Source organism: Vitis vinifera, chromosome 8 (assembly GCF_030704535.1).
Source record: "Vitis vinifera cultivar Pinot Noir 40024 chromosome 8, ASM3070453v1".
Lineage (NCBI taxonomy): Eukaryota > Viridiplantae > Streptophyta > Magnoliopsida > Vitales > Vitaceae > Vitis > Vitis vinifera.
Window position 1 is genome coordinate 5,376,904 of NC_081812.1, and position 22,223 is coordinate 5,399,126.

Genomic DNA, 22,223 nt, shown 5'->3' on the forward strand with positions numbered 1-22,223 from the left:
CACTTCGCAACAAAAGGGTGATTTCGCAACACTTTTGCAAAATGCTTTCTTCAGCTTAGAGTGATTGACTTGCAGTGGCTGTAACTTCTTCGTTTCAACTCCAAATTGTGCACCGTTTAAAGCATTGGATTTTTGACTTCCTGATATTTGAAATGGTATATAGCATGCATTAATTGGACTTCAGAAAGTGCTCCAAAAGTGGCTGCCACGACTGTCATCAAGAATATGCTTCATGGCAGATTCTCTTTACTTCTTCTCCTTGCATTCCGGAATTACTTATGGCAAAGGACTTCCAGGCTTTGGTTCTTCATGTTTCTGAGCTTCCAATTGCTTTGCCCAAGATTCCATATAACTCTCCTCAATCTCGGATTGCTTTGGTGATCAAAAGGCTATCAAAACACCAAAACTTAACATAATTTGATTAGAATTGATTACAAAGGTCCTTAACATGTTAATTGGGTTAAAAGGCCAAAAATACTACTCAAAAGTGTTTAAAAGGATTAATTACAAGCTATCAAATAGCACTTTTTGAGTATTAATCAATGTTATGGTGCCTCTATTGAGAATAAATGTTGTTACTATTGGGAACCCTGGATTACTTCGTTCCTTGGCCCTAGATCTTACAGGGTGCATTTTACCTATCCTCAAGGTTTTTTGGATCTAATGTATCAAAAAGCAATGGCTATATAAAACCATATTAAATTTATATCTAGAGATATAGTTATATACTTGCAATTTAGAATGTTCTTAGATCAAATCCAATTTAAAAAAGAAGTCGTGAGCATCTTAGAACTCATCTACCTAAGAGTTTTCCATTTGATTTCTTTTTCCATGGGTCTAGCCATAATAAATGGGTAGGTTTCTCTCTTTCTCATGAGGACAGCTAAAGTTTCTCTCTAGAATCTTAAAAAATTGAACAAGAAAAAAATGAAACTCTAGCCCTCATAGGGGGTTTATATAAGCTTCCTTATGGGTTTAAGTAACTTGAGCCCAAATTGGACATAGGTAACCTAATCCAACCTACGTTGGTCCTAATTAAATAGCCTTAATAGGCTTCAATTAATTAATTAGCCCATTCTAGAAAGCCAATTCATAAGATTTAGTGCAATCTTTCATTTTTATTAAAATGCTTTTATGCACACTTATGCATTATCAACCCAAAATACCCTCAAAACATGTCACCATGAACTACGAGGTCGAGTGAGGATCACTAAAACCCATAAAAAATGTTGGCTCTGTCATAATCCAATTTTGAAGTTGACTCAACACTCCATTAAAGAGAGTTAATTGCACTCATCTATCCTGTGAAATTATAATAAGACAAAGCTTAGGTCCATGACCTACTATCCATTGCATGTAGACTCCCCCATAAACTAGTGTTTATAATCTAACAGGATAATGCTATCAACCCATCAAGATTACATCTCTAATCCTTAAGTTATAAATCCTTATGTTATGTGATCAACTGATATATTCTAACTCCAAGGAGAATATGTCAAATTCCACTTAAGGAATGATTGTAGTCATAGATTACATGATCACATGTCCTTTGGGTCACTCAATGAGGCATATTGTCTTAATCCCATTAAAATTAAAGACGCTACTTATTTTTATATATATTTTTTTGAAGGGAAATAAAATAAGAAACTAAAACTCTAAGAAAAGTGACTCCATAGTTTGGGAAAAGAATGTCTTCAAAAAACCCAAGTCTAGGTCTGGAGATTAAGTTAGGGAAAGTTAGGTTTTGGGCTGTTGATATGGAAAATATATGGTTTTGAAAACCCAAATATATCAAATATGAGATCCAACTATTAATAGGTAAAATAATATCTGAAACGTGCACTATGTCCTGCTTACTTTTCCTCTTCCCAGATTGCCCCTAAATTTCTTCATGTCATCAGCAAATCCTCCCCATGTTAGTAGAACAATTTGAAACTTGAACTAATTCTTAAAGCTAAAACACAAAGAAACCCGACCCGAGAACCAAAAGTAGGGAATCTCTTTCTCACTTCTAGTCATTTTGCCCTAACCCCATCCCAAGAAATTCCCAATTTCGAACCTAGTTTCAAATTTGAAAGTGGGCAAACTGTGTCTCCCAAATAGAAAAACCCTAGTCCTTGTTTTACTACTGCCCTCTCTAAAATCTCGCTCCCTTCGATATCCCTCACGGTAGTATAGTGTTGTTGTTCATTTCAAAGCTCTTTCTCTTTCGAATCCCAGAGGATTCTCTCATTCTGTGGTTCGCTCTTTTTTTGCACTGTGATTCCAGGTCTTCGATCGAAGCTTTTCGTGGTTTCTGTACACTTTTGGTGAGTTATCTTCCCAATTCTAAACCCTAATTTGTTTTTAAAGTTTGCTTTTTTTTTTTAGTTTGTGAGGTTCTTGTTATGTTATGGAGAAAAGAGGATCAATCTTCGATTTTCAGTTTTTGGGAGCCAATAAAAATCATAAACCTAATGTTCAGTGGGGTACCATCGGAGTTTACGAGTTTTCGAGTCTCTCTATTTTGAAAAAATCAATGAATCCTTTATTTTTATTTTATTATTTTTTTTTTAAGTAGGAATCCGTCATATTGCTTCGTTAGAAATTCTGTGTGGCTTGGTGGTTTGCGTTTCAATAGATTGATGTTTTGTATAATATTTTTTTGAGGTCCTCTTGTAATATGAATTCAAGGTTTGTGATCGGAGATTTGCGATGTTGATTGGGTTTTGTTGATTCTTGTTCGAATCCTAAATCCTAGTTTTCTATTTGTTTCCTTTATTTTTTGTTTTGGTTTCTAATGATTGGGTTTTTGTGTGCGGATAAAATTCATTTTGATTTGTTCTGAGAAAATGTCTCCTATTTCAGTGTTTAGACCCATTGATTGTTTTTTTCTTCATTAAGCTAGACCATCATTTTCTTAAAAATGAAATAAACACAATTTTTCTTCAGCGAAGACCTTGTGGCTTATAGTTCAACCAAGATTGACACCAGAAAGGTATGGTGCTTGCACCTTTTCTTATGTGTAAGCCATTTAGATCATGTGCAGGCATGTCCAATGTGAGGTATGAGGGTTGTTAATTCTCATATATTGCAACTCTAAGCTTTAGAGAGTTGTTAATTATATGATTAGACTTAGGTTATTCTAGGACATTAGCAAGCCTTATATGACAATCTGCCATTCAGTTTTATATGTTCAGTGCCCTGATGAAATTAAAAACCACCAGATCTTCTTTCACTGCCTTGATCCTAGTTTTTTTTCATTTTCCTCTCTCTCCTTTGAGTTTGAGTACCCTCGTACTGGTGCATTAATTAATCTGTGTGGAACATTTGTGAATCCACTCAAACAATTCTCCCTCATGTACTGCATCACATTTAGATGTTATCTGCCAGTAATATTTATGTTTTATAATCTTTTCATATGTCGGTTCATGCAGAAGGAGATGGACCACAACAATTTGCGAGCAACTGGAACGGAGTTTTTAGCATCTCATCATATACACAATATTTCAATGTGGATATAGATTTTGTCCTAAACAGATTAATAAGCTCCTTACATCCCATTGGTGGAGATTTTTTTAGTAAGATTGATGCCAGCCCTCATTTGTGAGTCCTTAATTCTCTGTTACAAGTATATTGAAAGAAATGGACAATACTCTTTTTTACATTCTATTTGTTTTATTTAGTTTTGGAATCATTGTGTTTAAAGTGACAAGTCCTTACTGCATAAAAAATAGAAGAAGAAGAAGAAGAAGAAGATAGAGAGAGAATCTCTCACTATTCTGAACTTTTAAGGCTCACATGGAAATGGCTTACATGCCCCCAACATCAAATGGTTGAGAATTATGTTCTTATATTGGCATAACATATTTTTATTTTTCTTTGTTAAGGAAAAAAACATTGTGGTGTTATTTTGGTTGTTTTATGGATATTATTGATTAAAAGTGTTCCTCATTTATCATTCTATTTGCTTATGGTTTCATGGAAGGTTTCTATATCCTATCCATTACGTGTTCATAATGAAAGTCCATGTCATCTCTCTATGCATGTGCTAATAGAACTAAGATCTAAAATGAAAAAATGTTGTTGTAGTAACAGATTAAAATCTTAACTTTGCCTTCTGTTTAGTTGGAAATAAAGATATAAACTTTTGAAAATAAATTTTTAATTATTTGTCTGAAATTCTGAGGTCTCCTTTTCTTCTTAGGAAAAGGGGAAAATTGTTGCTTGTGCATGATATTGTTTTATTAAAATGAAAAGATTATATTAATGGTTTAGAATATTGTCTTTGTCTTCTCATAGGATTAAGATATTGTGTCCCCTTTGGTGATTTAAAGGACATGTGATCATGAAATCTGTGGCCATAGTAATTCCTTTAATGGAATTTAACATATGCTCCTTTGAGTTGAAGTATTTTAGTTGATTACATAACAAGTGGAATTTGTAACTCAAGGATTTGAGAGATAATCTTGATAGGTGATATCACTATCTTGTTAGATTACGGACATTAGTTCTTAGAATAGGAAAATGTCACCTCCATAGATGAGTTTTTGGTTAATGTCCTTGGACATTAGTGGAAAGAGATCGCATTAAGGCAGTGTCTAATCCCTCTACAATGGATAACCTTAATTATGTGATGTTATGTGCTAGACCAAATATTTGCTTTGTTGTAGGAATAATGAGTAGATATTAGCCATTTTCCTTATTAGAGCTTTGGACGGATGTCAAACATATACTTTAATATCTTTGGACAATGAGGGATTATATGTTTGTGAGTCTTTGCGATGAGTTAATACTCTTTTCGTATCATGAAATTGAACTTTCAATCCAATGAGGACTCTCATAGGTCTACCTCTATATATGTGTACACTCTAAGCAGTTTTTGTTCCTTTTATAGTAACAAAGGAAGCCTTTTGGCTTATAGGTAGTTCCCTTGGCTATATCATCTAAGATGCTGTTATGTGATAATAATGGGATGGAGGCATAGTCTAAAGAACTAAAGTACCACTAGAAGAGGAAACACATAAAAAAGAAGTGTTACTTTATTGTGAGATAGTATAGAAAGGTGATGAAACTAAGGAGCAAAAATTTTTCTACGGTGCCTAATTTGCTTTTGGGGTTAGTAAGAGTTTATTGGGATTGAACCTTTAAATTTCATGATCATATGTCCTTAAAATCACCTAAAGGGACATACTGTCTTAAAGTCTATGAGATGTTATGATGTCTTTATTGAGAATAAATGTTGTTACTGTTGGGAACCCTGGATTACTTCGTTCTTTGGCCTTAGATCTTATAGGGTGCATGTTACCCATCCTTAAGGTTCTTTGGATCTAATGTAGCAAAAAACAATGGCTATATAAAACCATATTAAATTTAGATCTAGAGATATAGTTATATACCTATGATTTAGAATGTTCTTAGATCGAATCCAATTTAAAAAAGATGTCGTGGGCATCTTAGAACTCATCTACCTAAGAGTTTTCCATTTGATCTCTTTTTCCATGGATCTAGCCATAACAAATGGGTAGGTTTCTCTCTTTCCCATGAGGATAGCTAGGGTTTCTCTCTAGAATCTTAAAAAATTGAACAAGAAAAAGTGAAAGTGGTGCATTAATTAATCTGTGTGGAACACTTGTGAACCCACTCAAACAATTCTCCTTCATGTATTGCATCGCATTCAGATGTTATCTGCCAGTAATCTTCATGTTTAATGATCTTTCCATATGTCGGTTCATGCAGAAGGAGATGGACCACAACAATCAACGAGCAACTGGAAGGGAGTTTTTAGCATCTCATCATATACACAATATTTCAATGTGGATATAGATTTTGTCCTGAGCAGATTAATAAGCTCCTTACATCCCATTGGTGGAGATTTTTTCAGTAAGATTGATGCCAACCCTCATTTGTGAGTCCTTAATTCTCTGTTACAAGTATATTGAAAGAAATGGACAGTACTCTCTTTTACATTCTATTTGTTTTGTTTAGTTTTGGAATCGTTGTGTTTAAAGTGACAAGTCCTTACTGGATAAAAAATAGAAGAAAAGAGAGAGAAAGAGAGAGAGAGAGAGAGAGAATCCCTCACTATTCTGAACTTCTAAGGCTCACATAGAAATGGCTTACATGCCCCCAACATCAAATGGTTAAGAATTATGTTCTTATATTGGCATGACATATTTTTATTTTCTTTGTTAAGGAAAAAAACATTGTGGTGTTATTTTGGTTGTCTTATGGATATTATTCATTAAAAGTGTTCCTCATTTATCATTCCATTTGCTTACGGTTTCATGGAAGGTTTCTATATCCTATTCATTTCGTGTTCATAATGCAAGTCCATGTCGTCTCTCTATGCATGTGCTAATAGAACTAAGATCTAAAATGAAAAAATGTTGTTGTAGTAACAGTTTAAAATCTTGACTTTGCCTTCTGTTCAGTTGGAAATAAAGATATAGACTTTTTAAAATAAATTTTTAATTATTTGTCTGGAATTTTGGGGTCTCCTTTTCTTCTTAGGAAAAGAGGAAAATTGTTGCTTGTGCATGATATTGTTATATTAAAATGAAAAGATTATATTAATGGTTTAGAATCTTATCTTTGCCTTCTCATCATTTGGAAATAAATATACACAGCTTTGACCAACTTCTGCAAGTGAATACTATGTGAAACTTAAAGAAGTTAATTTACTCCACCAAATGAAAGTGGCACTAAAATAGTTTTTGATGCTAAAGCTTAGAAAATTAATTGCATGGCTCAAAATCTTAATTTTTGTAACTTTTTTGTGTATTCTAGCAACCATAATATAAACTGTATTGATTTTCTGAAAATCTGCACTATGTCAATTGAAATCTTCAAATTTTGGAGCACGGAACTTTGTCCAAATTAATGCTTCAAACTTTGGTTTATTCTATTGATAATACTACTATTGTATGTAGGCCATTTCATACATGTTCTTGATGGTGCTACTCAGCGCAATAAATCCTGGGTGTGTCCGTATTTCCACCTTAATGGGCTGGAACCAACAATTTTCCCTTTCTTCTCTATTACCCCTAAAAGAATTTTGAAGCATTTCATCATTTGGTCCACTGTAACTTCATTTCCACATATGTTTGGTTTATGCTGATGCTAATGTTTATGATATTTGTGATTGTTGCCCTTGGAAACTGTGCCACCTACCTGACGAAGAAACGGAGTAACAGTAGTACAACTTGGAGCTTTGATGTCAGCTACCTGAATTTGCCCTTTTGTTCAATCTATGGCCTGTGGGGATATTTTGTCTTCATTTTAATTCTCAGCTCTGTAGGCATCCAACATTTTGGCTGTCTCTTTGTTTTATCTTTTGTTTTTCCCCTGAAGTAGCTCAAGTAAAAAATATGAAAAAATGGAGGAGAAAATAGGCACACAAGGCTCATTCTAGTACCAATTTACTTGAATGTGGAACCGGGTATTTTGGATTAAAGTTTCTAATTAAGTGAATTGAAACAGTATTTTTAAATCTTGTTCATATCTGAAACTTGGATCAGAGGTGAGAAGGGAGGAAATTTTGAAATTAACTCATTATAGTGACCTAATAATTGATGTCCAACACTAAATGAGTCTATGACACAATTGACCTGTGTGGTTTGTTGGTACAATTTTATTGACAGATATCTTTATCTCACACACAGCATTGTTGCATTGAAATTGAGACTCTAGCTTTCTCTCACACAAGAAAAAAATATGGATATTGATATTGGGATCGGCTCTCACAAACAAAAACACAAGGACACAATTTTGCACATGGAAATTGAAACATGTATTAAGAGGTGGAAAAGAAAAAGGAATATAGAAAATTGGAAAGATGTTAGCTGGGATGGAATTTGTGTGGAGAACAATTTTGTATATGGTTTCAAACTACCCACTTGCTTGAATTGTAGTGCAATGAAGAGATTCAGAGATTGATGGGGAATGTGGTGTGTAGTGTAATACTGGTTTTGGAGTTGGTTGGTCTGAGTGACACTGTACTTTGGTCCTAAGCTTTTAGGAGACCAATCTCAGGAGATGATAGAATAACTGTACTTTGGTCTCATTTTTATAAAAATGCAACCAAACTGATATTCTAAAACTTATTTATAATTGTTTAATATTTTATAAATTTTTTTATATTAGATTATATTAAAATATTCATTCTTTTTTATATTATGATCAAATTAATTGTAAATGTATTTAAAATATTTTTAACATCAAATTTAAGTTGGTTTCAATTGATTTTAAACACAAATTAGAGTTAGGTCTAATATAAACTTAAATTAATGGGTTTTGGGTTCAAAATAAATACAAATTTATAATTAAGTTTAGGATTAAAATAGGTCATTAAAGTAGATTGAAACCACTTCACGAAAACCAAACCAAATCGACCTTAGAAGACTTGATTTGTTTCGGTCTTTTACTCAAAATATGATCAATTTGGTTTTTATAACATATAAAATGATTATATCGATTCGATTCATTTTTCATCCAAAAATTGACTAATCCAAACTTATTATACCCTCGCTTGTATGAAGTTAAAAAACGAAAAAATAAATATATAGTTTTTTATTATTTCATAAAAATAGGGGTATTTGGTAAGTTATTTTTTTTAAATTTGATGATAAATAACTTATTTGGATTCATTGTTTTTTAAAATTATTATTTTTTATTTTGATTTTGTAAAAACATTGTAAATTAAATTTTAAACATAATTCAATACATAATATTAATTAAATTTAATAAAATTTTTATTGAAAATAAAATTAGTTTTGTATTTAAACAATAAATAGTTTTTAGTAAAATAGGAATGGTAATATTATATTACAATCACAAATTTATATAAGTTATACCATTTTACCATTTATTATGGAAATATGGATATAATTGATTTTTTATTAAAAATGAATAAAAATGTTTTAAAATAATAATTGTTAATAACATTATTTAAAATGAATTTATTATACTATTTTCCTCTTTATTATAGAAGTATGGATATTGACATCTTTGTAAAATAATAATTGATTTTTTTTATTAAAAATGAATAATAATTGTGGACCCCGTATTTCGGCTCATGTGTTTCCCACTCAATGGCGAGCTCAATTTTTATCTTAAAAAAATTGATTTTATTGATTAAGAAAAATGACTTGAGTCGCCACTTATTTTTGTTTTATTTTAAAAGGGTAAACAAAATAAGAAAGAAAACCCTAAGTGTGACTCATTATTTTGGAAAAGGTGATCTACGAAAAACCGAATAGGGCTCAGGGGTCAGGTTACTTATCGGGAAGGTACGATAAAGACCGTAGCACCCCTCTAAGTCCTAAAAAGTTGGGTTTCTACTAATAAAATGAAGCTGTTGTGGCAATTGATGTGGAAATCAATGAATACTCAGGGTGATTATGCACATGAGGGAATCAAAACACTTAATAAAGAATTGACCAAAGTGAGAACGAGGCATACCTTGGCATCAATCGATCAATGCACTATCAAGAAAGAGGGTTAGTACACAATTAAAAGAATAATCTCATGCATGTCATAGAGCAGAATGAATCAATCATGTGTGATAATCAAATCAATCAATCAATCAATCAATCAATCATAAAATCACTTATGTAGGGCCCCCACCACAGCCCGTTTATTTTGCAGGAATTAATGTCACAGATTCTATTATTCCGGAATTATGAAAAATTCATTCATGCTTATTAAAATCAAGAGGAGCACAGATGGTTAGGTGATGAGGAATGGATATTATGAAGGTGGGCATGAGAAAAGAATGGGTACGAGGATGGAAAGGTGGAGAGGTGGTTAAGGTAGGTTGGGTGAACATGAGAGTAATGGGTAGGAAATATAGAGTGGGGTGGATGGGTTTTTACAGGATGAAGGAGGAACGATCATCGAAAGATGACCACGGGCGTGTGCTTGATGAGGATGAACGAGAGAAATGGTGAGGAAATGAGTGTAAGGATGGGTTTGGTGTACATGGGTGTATAGATATCCGAGAGGGTAGGAGGAGAAGTGCTTCATGTCGCCATGCATGCATGCATGCACTACATGCATATAGGGTGTGAAAGACCATGAAAATAGAACATTTTAAGCAAATGAGAATGCTCAACCGAAAGCAACCCTATGGCCCTTGACGTCCACAGCAAATAATGAAACCATGCTCATAGTTCAGTAGAAAGTGAAGCAATACGTTGAGGCAAATGAAAACATACCGCACCTTGCCGGGAAGTCGACGATGCAACCTTCTTGTCTCTCCTCAACTATCCTTTTCTTTTTTCTTTTTCAAAATCCAGATCCCTCATCCCTTCCCCCTTGCTCCTTGGAATCACCCTCCCTCTCTTGGCTATCACCCACCTTCCTATTCCTCCATCAGCCAGCATGGGAAACTCCAACCACCCTCATGGGCAGCCATACCTTTGGTCAGTTGTCCACGTCTCAGCTCATGCATGGGGTGGTCCCCCCCTTTCTTCCACAAATGTAATGAAAAGGAGCCCAAATCATTCTCCCAGGCCCCCTCACTTCAAAAGGGTCTACAATAATATTTTAAAAATAAGAATGATTAATAGTATTATTTAAAATAAATAAATTAACAGAAAATATTGTTTGATTTCAAGTCTATTTTTCTAGTTAAAGAAATTATAATAATGTAACTATGTTCATAAATAAATAATATAATAGATCAATTTTTATCCAAAAATTTATGGTATTAATTGGTTAACTATTTGATTTTAAAATTATTTTTTACTATTACTTAGACTTGTTAATAAATCCAATGCATTAAATTTTATTTAATTTGAAGCTTATATTTTTAGTAAACAAAATTTAAAAAAATAGATATGATTTTATATAGAAACTAAACAATAAAGTTATTAATTTTTTTTCATAGATTTCTTATATTAATTTGATCACTATTTGAGTTTAACTTATTTTTTAAAATTACTAGATCAGATAAAGAATCCAATAAACAAAGTCTTGCTTGATTTGGAGTTTATTTGCCAAATAAAAAAATTTACAACCATATATTTATATATAAAGAAAAAACTAGTGAAGTCATTCAAAATGAAAGTTTGAGGCTTTGGATAGGTAGAACCCAACTTTAACTAAGGTAGTACCTAAGGTACAGTTCTCAAAAAGCCAAAGGTGAAGCACTTGCCCACACAAGAGAATCACATAATGATATGGTCTAAGGGTCACAAAGGAAGGCCCGAGGCTTGGGATAGGTAGAACCTAACTTTAACTGAGGTAGTACCTAAGGTCCCTTAAGGTAGTACCTAAGTTACGTTAAGGTAGTACCTAAGGGCTATTAAGGTAGTACCTAAGGTACAGTCCCAAAAAACCAAAGGTGAACCACTTGACCACACAAGAGAATCACATAATGGCATGGTCTAAGGGTCACAAAGGAAGATTATAGGCTTAGGAAAGGTAGAACTCAACTTTAACTATGGTAGTACCTAAGGTACATTAAAGTAGTACCTAAGGGCTATTAAGGTAGTACCTAAGGAACAATCCCAACAAACCAAAGGTGAACCACTTGACCACACAAGAGAATCACATAATGGCATGGTCTAAAGGTCACAAAGGAAGGTCGAGGCTTGGGAAAGGTAGAACCTAACTTTAACTAAGGTAGAACCTAAGGTCCCTTAAGGTAGTACCTAAGGTACATTAAGGTAATACCTAAGGGCTATTAAGGTAGTAACTAAGGTACAGTCCGCAAAATAACAATGCCATTTACAACCTTTTACACTTGTTAGAGCTCGCTAAGTCCATTAATGTCCAAGGCTCTTTCAAAAACCTACAATTAAGTATGCTTTGACATGCTACCCTTTTCTATATTCAAACTTTGCCATGATAAGGCTCTCTTACTCTTGGTTAATAAATCTTATACTCTGAAGAAACAATAGCTACTGGAAGTGGAAGTTTTTTATGGTCAGGTCCAAGCCCAAATCTACTGTACAAAATAAAATTATTTATCATCTAATGCCGAAGTTTTGAGACTAGAGGATCTCAATAGATGTGAGAACTTATTCAAGATTGTAAAAAGAAATTTCAAATTTGAGACTAGACGTAAATTCTAGTCGCTCATATACATTGATTTATCTCAACAATTAAAGCCAGAATGAATGGGTCCGAGAGACTCACAGTTACACCTCTTCAACCCGGCTAGTTACTAGTGTTCTTACAATGAAGTGCTCCGTTTGGTTGTTGTTGGATGTTTTAGGGTTTCTTTTACTAAAATGAGAGAAACAAGATTGGGTGTTTAGGAAATTTTATGTTCTCGGGTCGGGCAAGAGGAGATGTAACCCAACATCATTAACTTTTAGATTTTTGTGTTTTATTAAATTTCATATATATCCTTCTGACATGGAGACATTAAATGTTGCTAACATGGAGGCTGTAAAAGGGAACTCTGGGAAGAGAAAATGGACTAAGCATAGAGTGCACAAGAATAATAATAGTTTTCCCATTCACGGTCAAATCCTATATTCCACAATCTTGGGGTTTGATTTCCATAATAGTTTCAAATAGCCAACTCCAAACACAACTTTCCCATTTACATTTGAAGGAGAAAGAAACAAATATTTACTTCAAAATTGTCTTGGATCCTTCAATCACAAAATTGGCAAGTGACTTTGCCTTACCTAGAAGAGAACTTATGCCTTTGTTGTACTCCATCACATACTTCATACAATACATATTAAGTAAATTGCTCCATCCAAGAAATTGTAACACCCACCAAATTTATGCCTTCATTTATCAAAGTTATACACCCCTAATTTCAAGACTAAACTGCATTTCACTAAGTTTAATCAAAACAATGATCATATTTTTTTTTTTTTTTTTTTTTGTGTTTCAAAACCTTATCTACACCTTCTAAGTTGAGAAGCTCTAATTGAACCCTTCAAGACTTCAAAATTCAAAATTTTACCCTTGTTTTCCTATCTGCTTCCAATTCTAAGCACATTTCTTTACCCTCCCATCCTAATTGTAAGCTCTTATTAACTGTTCCATTTTCCTCTCCTAAACCGATGTTTGAGAATCATAGCCATCCATAACATAACATATAGAACTCATCAAACAAGTAGAAAATATCAAATCAGAAACTCAAATCCTCTATTGGATAACAAAAGAAACTATTTTCCTTTGTTAAGCCTATAACCACTATTTTCTTTCTTTTCCTTTTATTTTTTTAGTGTTGTGTGCTTTAGTTTTTCATTTCTATGAAACCCAAACCAAACAAGGTAAAAACATAACATTCAAAATTGTCTATGTTTTTTGTTCTCTTCCTTAATTTTCTCAGTTGCCAAACAAATCTAAATCAGTTTCTTTTGAATTAATACCAGTCAAAGTGATAAAGAGACTGAAAAATGACAACGCCAAAAATGAATTCTTCTGACTTTGGAGAAACGCAAAATGGTGGAACAAAGTTGTAGGCAATCCTCCGCCATTGCAAGTCATCGACCTTTCCATTTGCGACCCCAAGCTTCATTTGCATTACTTTCCCGCTAACTTCTCCATCCCAAATTATAAAATCGTTACTCATCGATGCTCAATTGACGTGACAAAGAGCAAGAATACTCTTGAACAACATGCTTCGCTTCTTTCTCAAGTGCATCGACATCGAGTTTACAAGTTTGATTTGCAACCTCATCATCATCATAATCAACACCATCATCAAAATCATCAACTTCATCTCCTTCTTCCAAAAATTCTTTTGATTCTAATCATTCAGTGTCGTCGGAGAATTGTGCATTGGTTTTTGTTGAAATACATAGAGAAAGAGTCCAGCAAGGATGGAGGTGAAAGAGGGTGAGAGAAAGGGAGAAAGAGTGTGGAATAGAAGTGGTGAAGAAAATAGAGGGGGAGGGGAGAGAGAAACCCTAGAAATAGGAGGGATGAGAGAAAATAGTGCTCTCAAGGAATCTAGAGTCGCCATTTCTACTAGTTGTATGTGTAGTGGAGGTTTCTACGTAAGAGTGTTTATCAACAAAATGGGGGACTAGAATGTTATAGAAATGAAAGAGGTTAGGTTTTATAGCATTTTGGGTTTCTGATATTGAGAATGGGAGAGAGAAGAGGAAAAACAAAATATGAGAAAGATATTGGCTTTATGGCTTTTTGGAGGGTTTTTTCTCTTTTGAATTTTTAGATGTGGAAAGCTTAGTTGGCAAGGTGAAGGGTATTTTTGGCATTGAAATACACATAAGATGAAAATGCATGATTCTCCAAATACTTTCTAATTGCATTATCAATTTTGAAATATGGAAAATTAGGTTTTCAAAACCATATATTTTCCACATCAACAGCCCAAAACCTAACTTTCCCATTAAGTTACCTATCGAAAAGGTACCTTAAAAGGTAGCACCTCTCTAAGCCCTAAAAAAGTCTCTATTAGCTTAGCAAAATATGACAATTAATCAATTGACTAAGGGTACCAAGAAAGACTAAGGTGTTTATCTAAATTCTAATAACATATTAAACTAACAAACAAAGATTACCAATCACATATATAAAGTAGGGTTAACAAGCATGCCTAAGATGCTTCTTAAAATACTATCATAAGACAATCAAGGATAATATCAAATATGGATATAGTTTACAATAACATGCATATTTGTACTATTTTGAAATTGAACGAGAGATAACATACTTGGGTTGCAAGCTGAGCACTTCAATAGGAAACAAAGTTAGCTCAACAACAGTTATAAAACAATCTCATATGTATCACAAAATGGGTCACAGTCAATCAAATATCAAACAATCATCTCACTTGAATCATTATCGAAGCAAATATCATGGATGTTGGGCTCCACCAAGGCCCAATTTGTTTTTGCATGAATTAATGCTATAAATTCCATTATTTTTTTAATCATAAAAAATTATTCATCCTAATTAATAATCAAGAAATTAAAGAAAATTATGAAGGTGCATGCTAGGAGAAGAATGACTGCAAGTTACTTTGGGGAAAAAAATTTTACTAACCTAAAGAAAATACTAAGGAGGAATTCTAAAAGAAAGAGTTAAGGAATTAAAGCTTATTGAAAGTAGCATTCAAAAAATAAATTTTAAAAAGGAAAGCAAAAAAGAGTGGAAGGATGAGTCACGTGTGCTTTAAAATATCACACACTAGTGTGGCCATGCATGGCCAAGCACACATGGGCTCGGGAAATGGAGAGGTGTTGGTGAAGCCCATGCTAGTTTCCATCATTCTGATGTTCTAAAGCCCTTGAAAGCGTTGTGTAACTTCTTTATGACATGGTAGAAACTCAAAAGAAGAATTTTACTCTTTATTTCTCATAATGGTCAAGCTTTGATCAGTGATATATGTTATTCCCAACAAAAGGTGCCACTATTGTCTCTCCAATTTTTTTTCTAGGAAGACCTTGGATCCAAAGAGTGAGAATCCATCAGATTTCGAATGAAACTCTTACAAGCCTTCACACTCAAACTTTAAGTTTTCCTTCTGAAGACTAAGTTCAGTAATCATCTGTACGAGCTAGTCATGAGTAGCATCAACATGTTGCTTGGCATCAAACAACCCATTCTCCTTGGCATGATTGGCATCATTTTGGGATCATGATTATGCTCAAGCACCCTAAAATGGCTAATAACATTAGCCTTACTTATTATTTTCAGCTTTTCTGGTGTGCCTTTAAGTAGATGTTGATAGCCTTGTATAAGCCATCATGGATTGGTCTTGTTGACTCGAGAGTTGAATGCACAGTGTCATCAAAACCAAAGAGGGTAAGTGATTCGTTCCCAATTGGTGATGCGACTCATGGTAGCTTAGCTTTAAAGGCGTATCAACAAAATTTATACCTTAGATACTATTACTAAAGTAGCCAAGCTACTATAGCATAGTGGTTCTAGGATCGTTCACTGGGAAGGGTTTTCGCAAACACTAGTGATATTCAAATTAGGAAAATAGATGATTTTCTTATGAATGTTAGCTTTAAAAGAAGATGTAAATGTTTTAGAAAGATTTAAACTAATCTAAGCTAACATTAAAGACTAAAATGAAAGGGTGTAAAAACAAGTTTCTCAAAGATAGGATAGCTATGCTCTGGCTCTTATGCAAATTGGAAATCTCAGGATAGGCTCCTCGAGTTGGGGTTGCAACAATGGTGATGCTTGCTTCCCGAACCGGTATGGATTTAGCAAATCAAGTTTTAATCCTTTAAAATGGCAAAACAGATGGTAGTGAATTTCATCAATGGTTATTCACCTTAGACTTCCTTTGAATGGCTCGTAAGAGATAACTAATGGTCTAAAGCCAAAAGCTTACCAAATATTGGCAACTCAAAGTCATTCCAAGTGATAAACTCACCTTTCAATGGCCATTGAAATTGGTTCTAACGGATTAATGCAAAACTTGGAATTGAAAACCTCACCTTCCAATAGCTAGTAGGAGATAACTAATGGATAGAAATCCAAAAGCTTATCAAGTATTGGCCGTTGGAAGTTGTCCAAAGAAAATAAAAACCAAACTTTGCATTAATGAACCTTTAATGAAAAACGACTACCTTACCTTCCAAGTGCGAGAAATTTCCATGGGATTGCATCCAAGTCATCACATAACATCCATACTTTGAGAAACTAAAAGTTTTAGCCAATCATCCTCTGAGGAAAAGCCCTCAGAGGCTGTTTGGCTTCCAAGAAAATAAAATAGTAAAGAGAAAATAGAGACTAGAGAGCTCTGTATATCACTCAGTGTAAAACGTAACACGCATGTTCTATATCTTCCAAGAGGTGATTTCCACCCCTTATATAGTCTTTATAAAAGCAAAAGCTTGTGATTGGTTAGTTACAAGGATAAGAAAGGAAATTACATCAAAAAATACATAAGAAAATATCTAAAGTGGAGTCAGAAAAAACAAAGCAAAATTCACACCACGCATGGGCTGTGCGAATTTTGAAGGTGTTGTGCGAATTTCGCACAACACAAGGTGTCGTGCGAAATTTTCGCACAAGCCTGGAGCGGTTGGCTTCCGAAGGCCATATCTTCTTCATTTCAGCTCCAAATCATACACGGTTTAAAGCGTTGGATTCTTGACTTCCTGAGCTTTGAAATGGTATATAGTATGTAGAAAATGGAATTTGGGAAGTGCTCCAAAAGTGCGAAAGAAGATTGAAGCTGCTGTCCTCTTTGCTTCTCTTCACTTTGCTTCCCTCTTCACCATTGTTCTTTCCTTGCATACTTTGAACGACTTTGGAAAAGGGATATGGAGCTCCAAAGCTTGGTTCTTCATGAATTTGAGCTTCCAAAAGCTTTGCCATTACTTGTCCAAGTAGCTCCTCCATCATTTGGCATGCTTGAATTGATTCATAAGCTGATAAAAACATGTAAACTTGCCAAAAAATGGTTAAAACTAATTACTAAGGACCTTAATGAATTAATTGGGTTAAATGAATATGATTACTACTCAAAGGTGCTTAAAGCCATTATAATTAGGTCTACAAAATAGCACTTTTTGGTAGTAATCAATTGGTGTATCAGTTGATTCATGTCCTCTCAATGGTCTCCAACAACGGTGCCATTTGATTCGTGTCCAGCTAGTGTACCTTGATTTTGGTCCTCAAACGGGAGTAATCAAGAAAATTTATAACCTATTACACCATGTACTAGGATAGCCTTAGCTAGCATAGCATAGTGGCTCTAGGATCGTTCACTGGGATGGATTTTCACTTCACAATTGATATTAATTCAAAGTTGAATTGGTGTCTTTTCATTTCAAGGTTAGCTTTAAAAGAAAACATAAACTTTAGTTGAAAAAGGCTTGGTTTTAAGCTAACCAAAAAGAAAGTAATAGAAATTACTTATGAAGAAAACCGTTCCTTGGAGTTTTAGGTTCACAGGGGAGGCTCCTCATGCAAAAACAGAGCTCCAATCACTTGTTTCTTTTCCTCGCATTAGAGAATTAGCATATTTAATTCTCTAACCGGTGTGGTACAGATGCTTCCCATTAATGGGTTCAAACACTAAATCTCTCTCACTAATGCATCTTGTAATGGTTCATACCTCTCACCTAGTATTAGCCATTCAAGGTGATCCTTAGCCTTGGATTACCCTTCAAACTTACCAAGTGTTGGCTATTCTAGAAAATCCTACCTTTAAACCACCTCTCAAAGGCTCGCAAGAGATAAATTAGTGCATCTCAATGGATGGAGATCATTTGCCTTACCAAGTGTTGGCCCAGGTGATTTAAAGGCGTTTTAAGTTAACTAAAAACATAGAAACCATTAACGGGTCACACTTTCTCTTCATTAAAAACTGAAACAACAAAACTTCCAATTTTTGCATGTGGAAACTAACCCGGCTTTCTTCACTCAAAGAGACAAATAGCCTAGCCACTCATCCTCTGAGGAAACATCCTTAGAGTTTGTTTGGCTAGAAATAAAAATAACGAGAAAACAAAAATATGAAGGAAAAATAGAGCAAGTGCTCTGTAAAATATATTTCTTACTATCGTCGATTACATGATGATATATGATATATTATCCATCTCTCTTTACATTGGTTCAAAGATATATATAGAGAAGATATTTTCTAAGAAATATCCCAATAATATCTTTGACTGATTACAAGGAGAAAATAGAAATTTACACAAAATATCTTGAGAAAAAAATCTAACTGAGTCGGTTGCAAATATCTGAGATTGTACAGGTGAATTTCGCAAGGTGATTTACACGTTGAATTATCCATTTTGCAAGTTTGAACTTTGATTTTGCAAGTTGAATTTGTGATTTCACAACTTGGAGATGATTCCGCAACTTGGAGATGATTTGCAACTTGTTTTGTAGCATGGAGGCCATTTCGCAGCCAAGGGCCATTTTCGTAGGCCATTTTGTAGCCCATTTCACAGCTGCAAAATGAGGGGGTGGGGCTGTGAAATGGCACTCGTGTGCCAAGGGGTGGTTTCGCAGTTACGAAACACCCTGCGAAATTTAGCAGTTCATTTCACTTAGCTTCATGCAGTTGTCTTCAAACAGCTATAACTTCTTCGTTTCAACTCCGATTCATGCACCATTTGAAGCGTTGGACTCCTGGCTTCCCGGGCTTCGAAACGACATATAGTATGCATAAAATGGACTCCAGGAAGTACTCGAAATGTGTCCAACATTTTCTGTCCTCTTGAATTCTTCATGTTAGATTCCTCTATTTTTCCTCCTTGCATTCTTGATTGGCTTTGGCAAAGAACTACGAAGCTCCAAAGCTTGGATTCTTCATGTAAATGAGCTTCCATTTTCTTTTACATGGATTATATAAAGCTCTCCCTCATCTTAAATTGCTTTGGTGATAAAAAAACTATCAAAAACACCAAAACTTAACACAATTTGATTAGAAACGATTGCAAAGGTCTTTAACATGCCAATTGAGTTAAAAGGTAATAACTACTACTCAAAAGTGTTTAAAAGAGTTAATTACAAGCTATAAAATAACACTTTTTGAGTAGTAATCAGTGAGATTTAGGCCATGAGTAATTTTAGCATCAACATGCTACTTGGCATCTAACAACTCATTCTTCTTGGCATGATTGGCATCATTCCACGACCATGATTTTGCTCAAGCACCCCAAAATCGTTAATACCATTAACCTTGCTTCTCATTTTTAGCTTTTATCAAGTTCTGGTGCAACCTTTAAGTAGATGTCAATAGCCTTGTACATGCCATCATGAATTGGTCTTGCTAACTTGGGAGTTGACTGCACAATGTCATTGAAACTGAAAATGGTGAGATTTGGGCCATGAGCAATTTTAGCAAGAAATCCATCCATCAGTTTACCAACTTTTAACAAAGGTCCTTTGTAATGACCAAGTATTTAAAGCCACATTGGAATTTTAAGTTTGAAAATTCTTCCTTTTTGGTGGTGGTTGAAAAGTCAAAAAGTAGTCAAAGAACACGTGTCAATTTTGGACTAAAGGAATTTGAAAAATTTTATTGGTCAATCAAGCAAGTTGAATTTTTGTGCCACGTCAACTTTTTTAACAAGAAATTCCTTAGGATTGTAGAAATCGAAAATTTTCGAAAAACGAAAACAAAATAAATTTAATTAAATTAGTAATTAAAAAATTAAAGAAAATTAAAATATTTATGTGGTGTGTGATAATTTATTTTGTGTGTTGTAAAAAAAAAAAGAATTAACAAAAGAAAATGAATTGAATTGAAGGAAAAAATAAAACTAAATTATTAATATGATATAATATATATATTATATTTGGGTTGGGCTACTATCATCTTTAGTGGCTCGAAGAAAGAGAAAAGAAAAATGATGAAGAAAGTGGAAAATGGAAGAAAACTTATAGAAGAGTCTCGGCGACTGCAGTGGGAAAAAAAAAAAAAAAACTTTGCTCTTCAGTCACCTAAACATTGTCCATTTCGCTTGAAATTTCAGAGGAATACTTTACTCAACACGAGGAACATTCATACAATGTCAGATTTTGTTTTCAACGGTTGGACCGTTAAATATGTGGTAGAGGATTTTAACCCTAAAAATTTAATTAAATGCCATTTTCTTGAAGAAAAAAAATTATAGATTTTGTTGTTAGGAGTTAAATAGGCAATATTTGTGATACAAGAAATTTTATTGGGTGATTTAGGAATTTTCTTTGAAATTTTTGTGATAATGAAATAATTTAATTGTGAAAAATAATTGTATTTGGCTATTAAAAATTATTGGGATTATTGAGAATAAATTCAATTATGGTATAAATTATGTTGGATTGATATTGTAGAAATATAAGATCTTGATTATTTAATAAGCATGTAAGGTCTACACAAAATATAGGAAAATAATTTCAGTTGATTACCATATACCTTATAAGAAGATCTTTATTATTTAATAATCATGTAAGGTCTACACAAAATATAAGAAAATAATTTCAATAGATTACTATATACTTTTACACAATCCCATAATTTCTTCTTCAATTTCACAAGCACAACTCTCCAATCAATATGATATACTGACACCATGGTTCGTGATAGCATGCCCAACTATGAAACAAGTTGTAAATATCCCTTACCCACTCCTTCACCATCATCATTATATTGAATATCAATTTTCACTTATTCACTTCTCTTTTTAGCAATTTCAAGTTTTAAAGTTGGGTCCCTTAACTTTTTTGGTGAAGTAATCTTCTGTTTTCCTTCCTTTTCATCCATCTACATGACAATCAAAAGAATATGATCAATCTCATAATACATATATATCTTACATTCAAAAGTAAAGCATGATATTTTAATAGTTACCTACTCTTTATCTCTTCTTGGTGGAGATTCGTAAAGATGTATCACTTTTCTCCCAAGTTCCCAAATAATTAAGAATTATGAAATAATAAACAACACTTGAAAATGTATCTCAACTAAATATAAAGAAATTAGTTACAAAATGATTTCATAAGTAGGAATAAATCATTGTTGTACAAACTTTGCAATACATGAAAATTAATCTTAAATCTTGATTACGAAATATGCATAAAATTAATAGGATAATTTATTGCTAAACCTTAACAACAACATATCATCGTGTTTAAATAAAATTACCACGACTTATCTTAAAAAAAAATAAAAAAACACACGCATACACACATTCTACCATTATAGCTTAGTTAAATTACATCTATTTTAGTCACTACTATTATAAGGTCCTAGTTGGAATGGACGCTTCTAGTTAGGATGCAATACTCATAAAATGAAGTTTAAGAGTGTGGGTTGAGGATGCATTGCAGGGTGTTTGATTTTCCTACTATTAAGCATATTAGCATTGATCATATGTAATGAGATGTGGATGTCTTAACTTTAATGATTCTAGGATACATGGCTTCACTTACGCAACATTGAGGATGAAGTAATGTCACTAATAGTTAACAATAACAAACCAAAGACTATGTTCATTGAAGCTAAATAAATTGAAGAAGATGTTCTCTAATATGACATAAATTAAAAAATCCACTAGATTCACATTAATGAAACTTTATTCAAATTTTTAAAAACTAATGTTATTCAATTACACAGAATTTGTAACTTGATCAATTATCTCTCAAAATCTTTATTATCTATCATAAACAAATAAAGGAATGACCAAGAAAATAAAAATTATGGTATTCATAGACCGTTTCAGTTGGAAATAAGAATATTCAACTATCAATTAAAACGTATTTTTTCATTGTTAGATGATTCCTTACAAGAATCATCTTCATATAAGGTAGGTTGTTATTATGCTTACTGTTAATTCATATAT

At 33.3% G+C, this 22,223-nt stretch overlaps 1 long non-coding RNA gene across 1 annotated transcript; it reads left to right on the top strand.

Moving 5' to 3' along the window:
* The first annotated feature begins 1,840 nt into the window (after window positions 1-1,840).
* LOC109122969 (uncharacterized) lies at window positions 1,841-3,904 on the top strand. The gene is made up of 2 exons (XR_002030583.2): window positions 1,841-2,309; window positions 3,417-3,904. It is a non-coding gene; the product is annotated as an uncharacterized LOC109122969 (long non-coding RNA).
* Window positions 3,905-22,223: the final 18,319 nt, after the last annotated feature.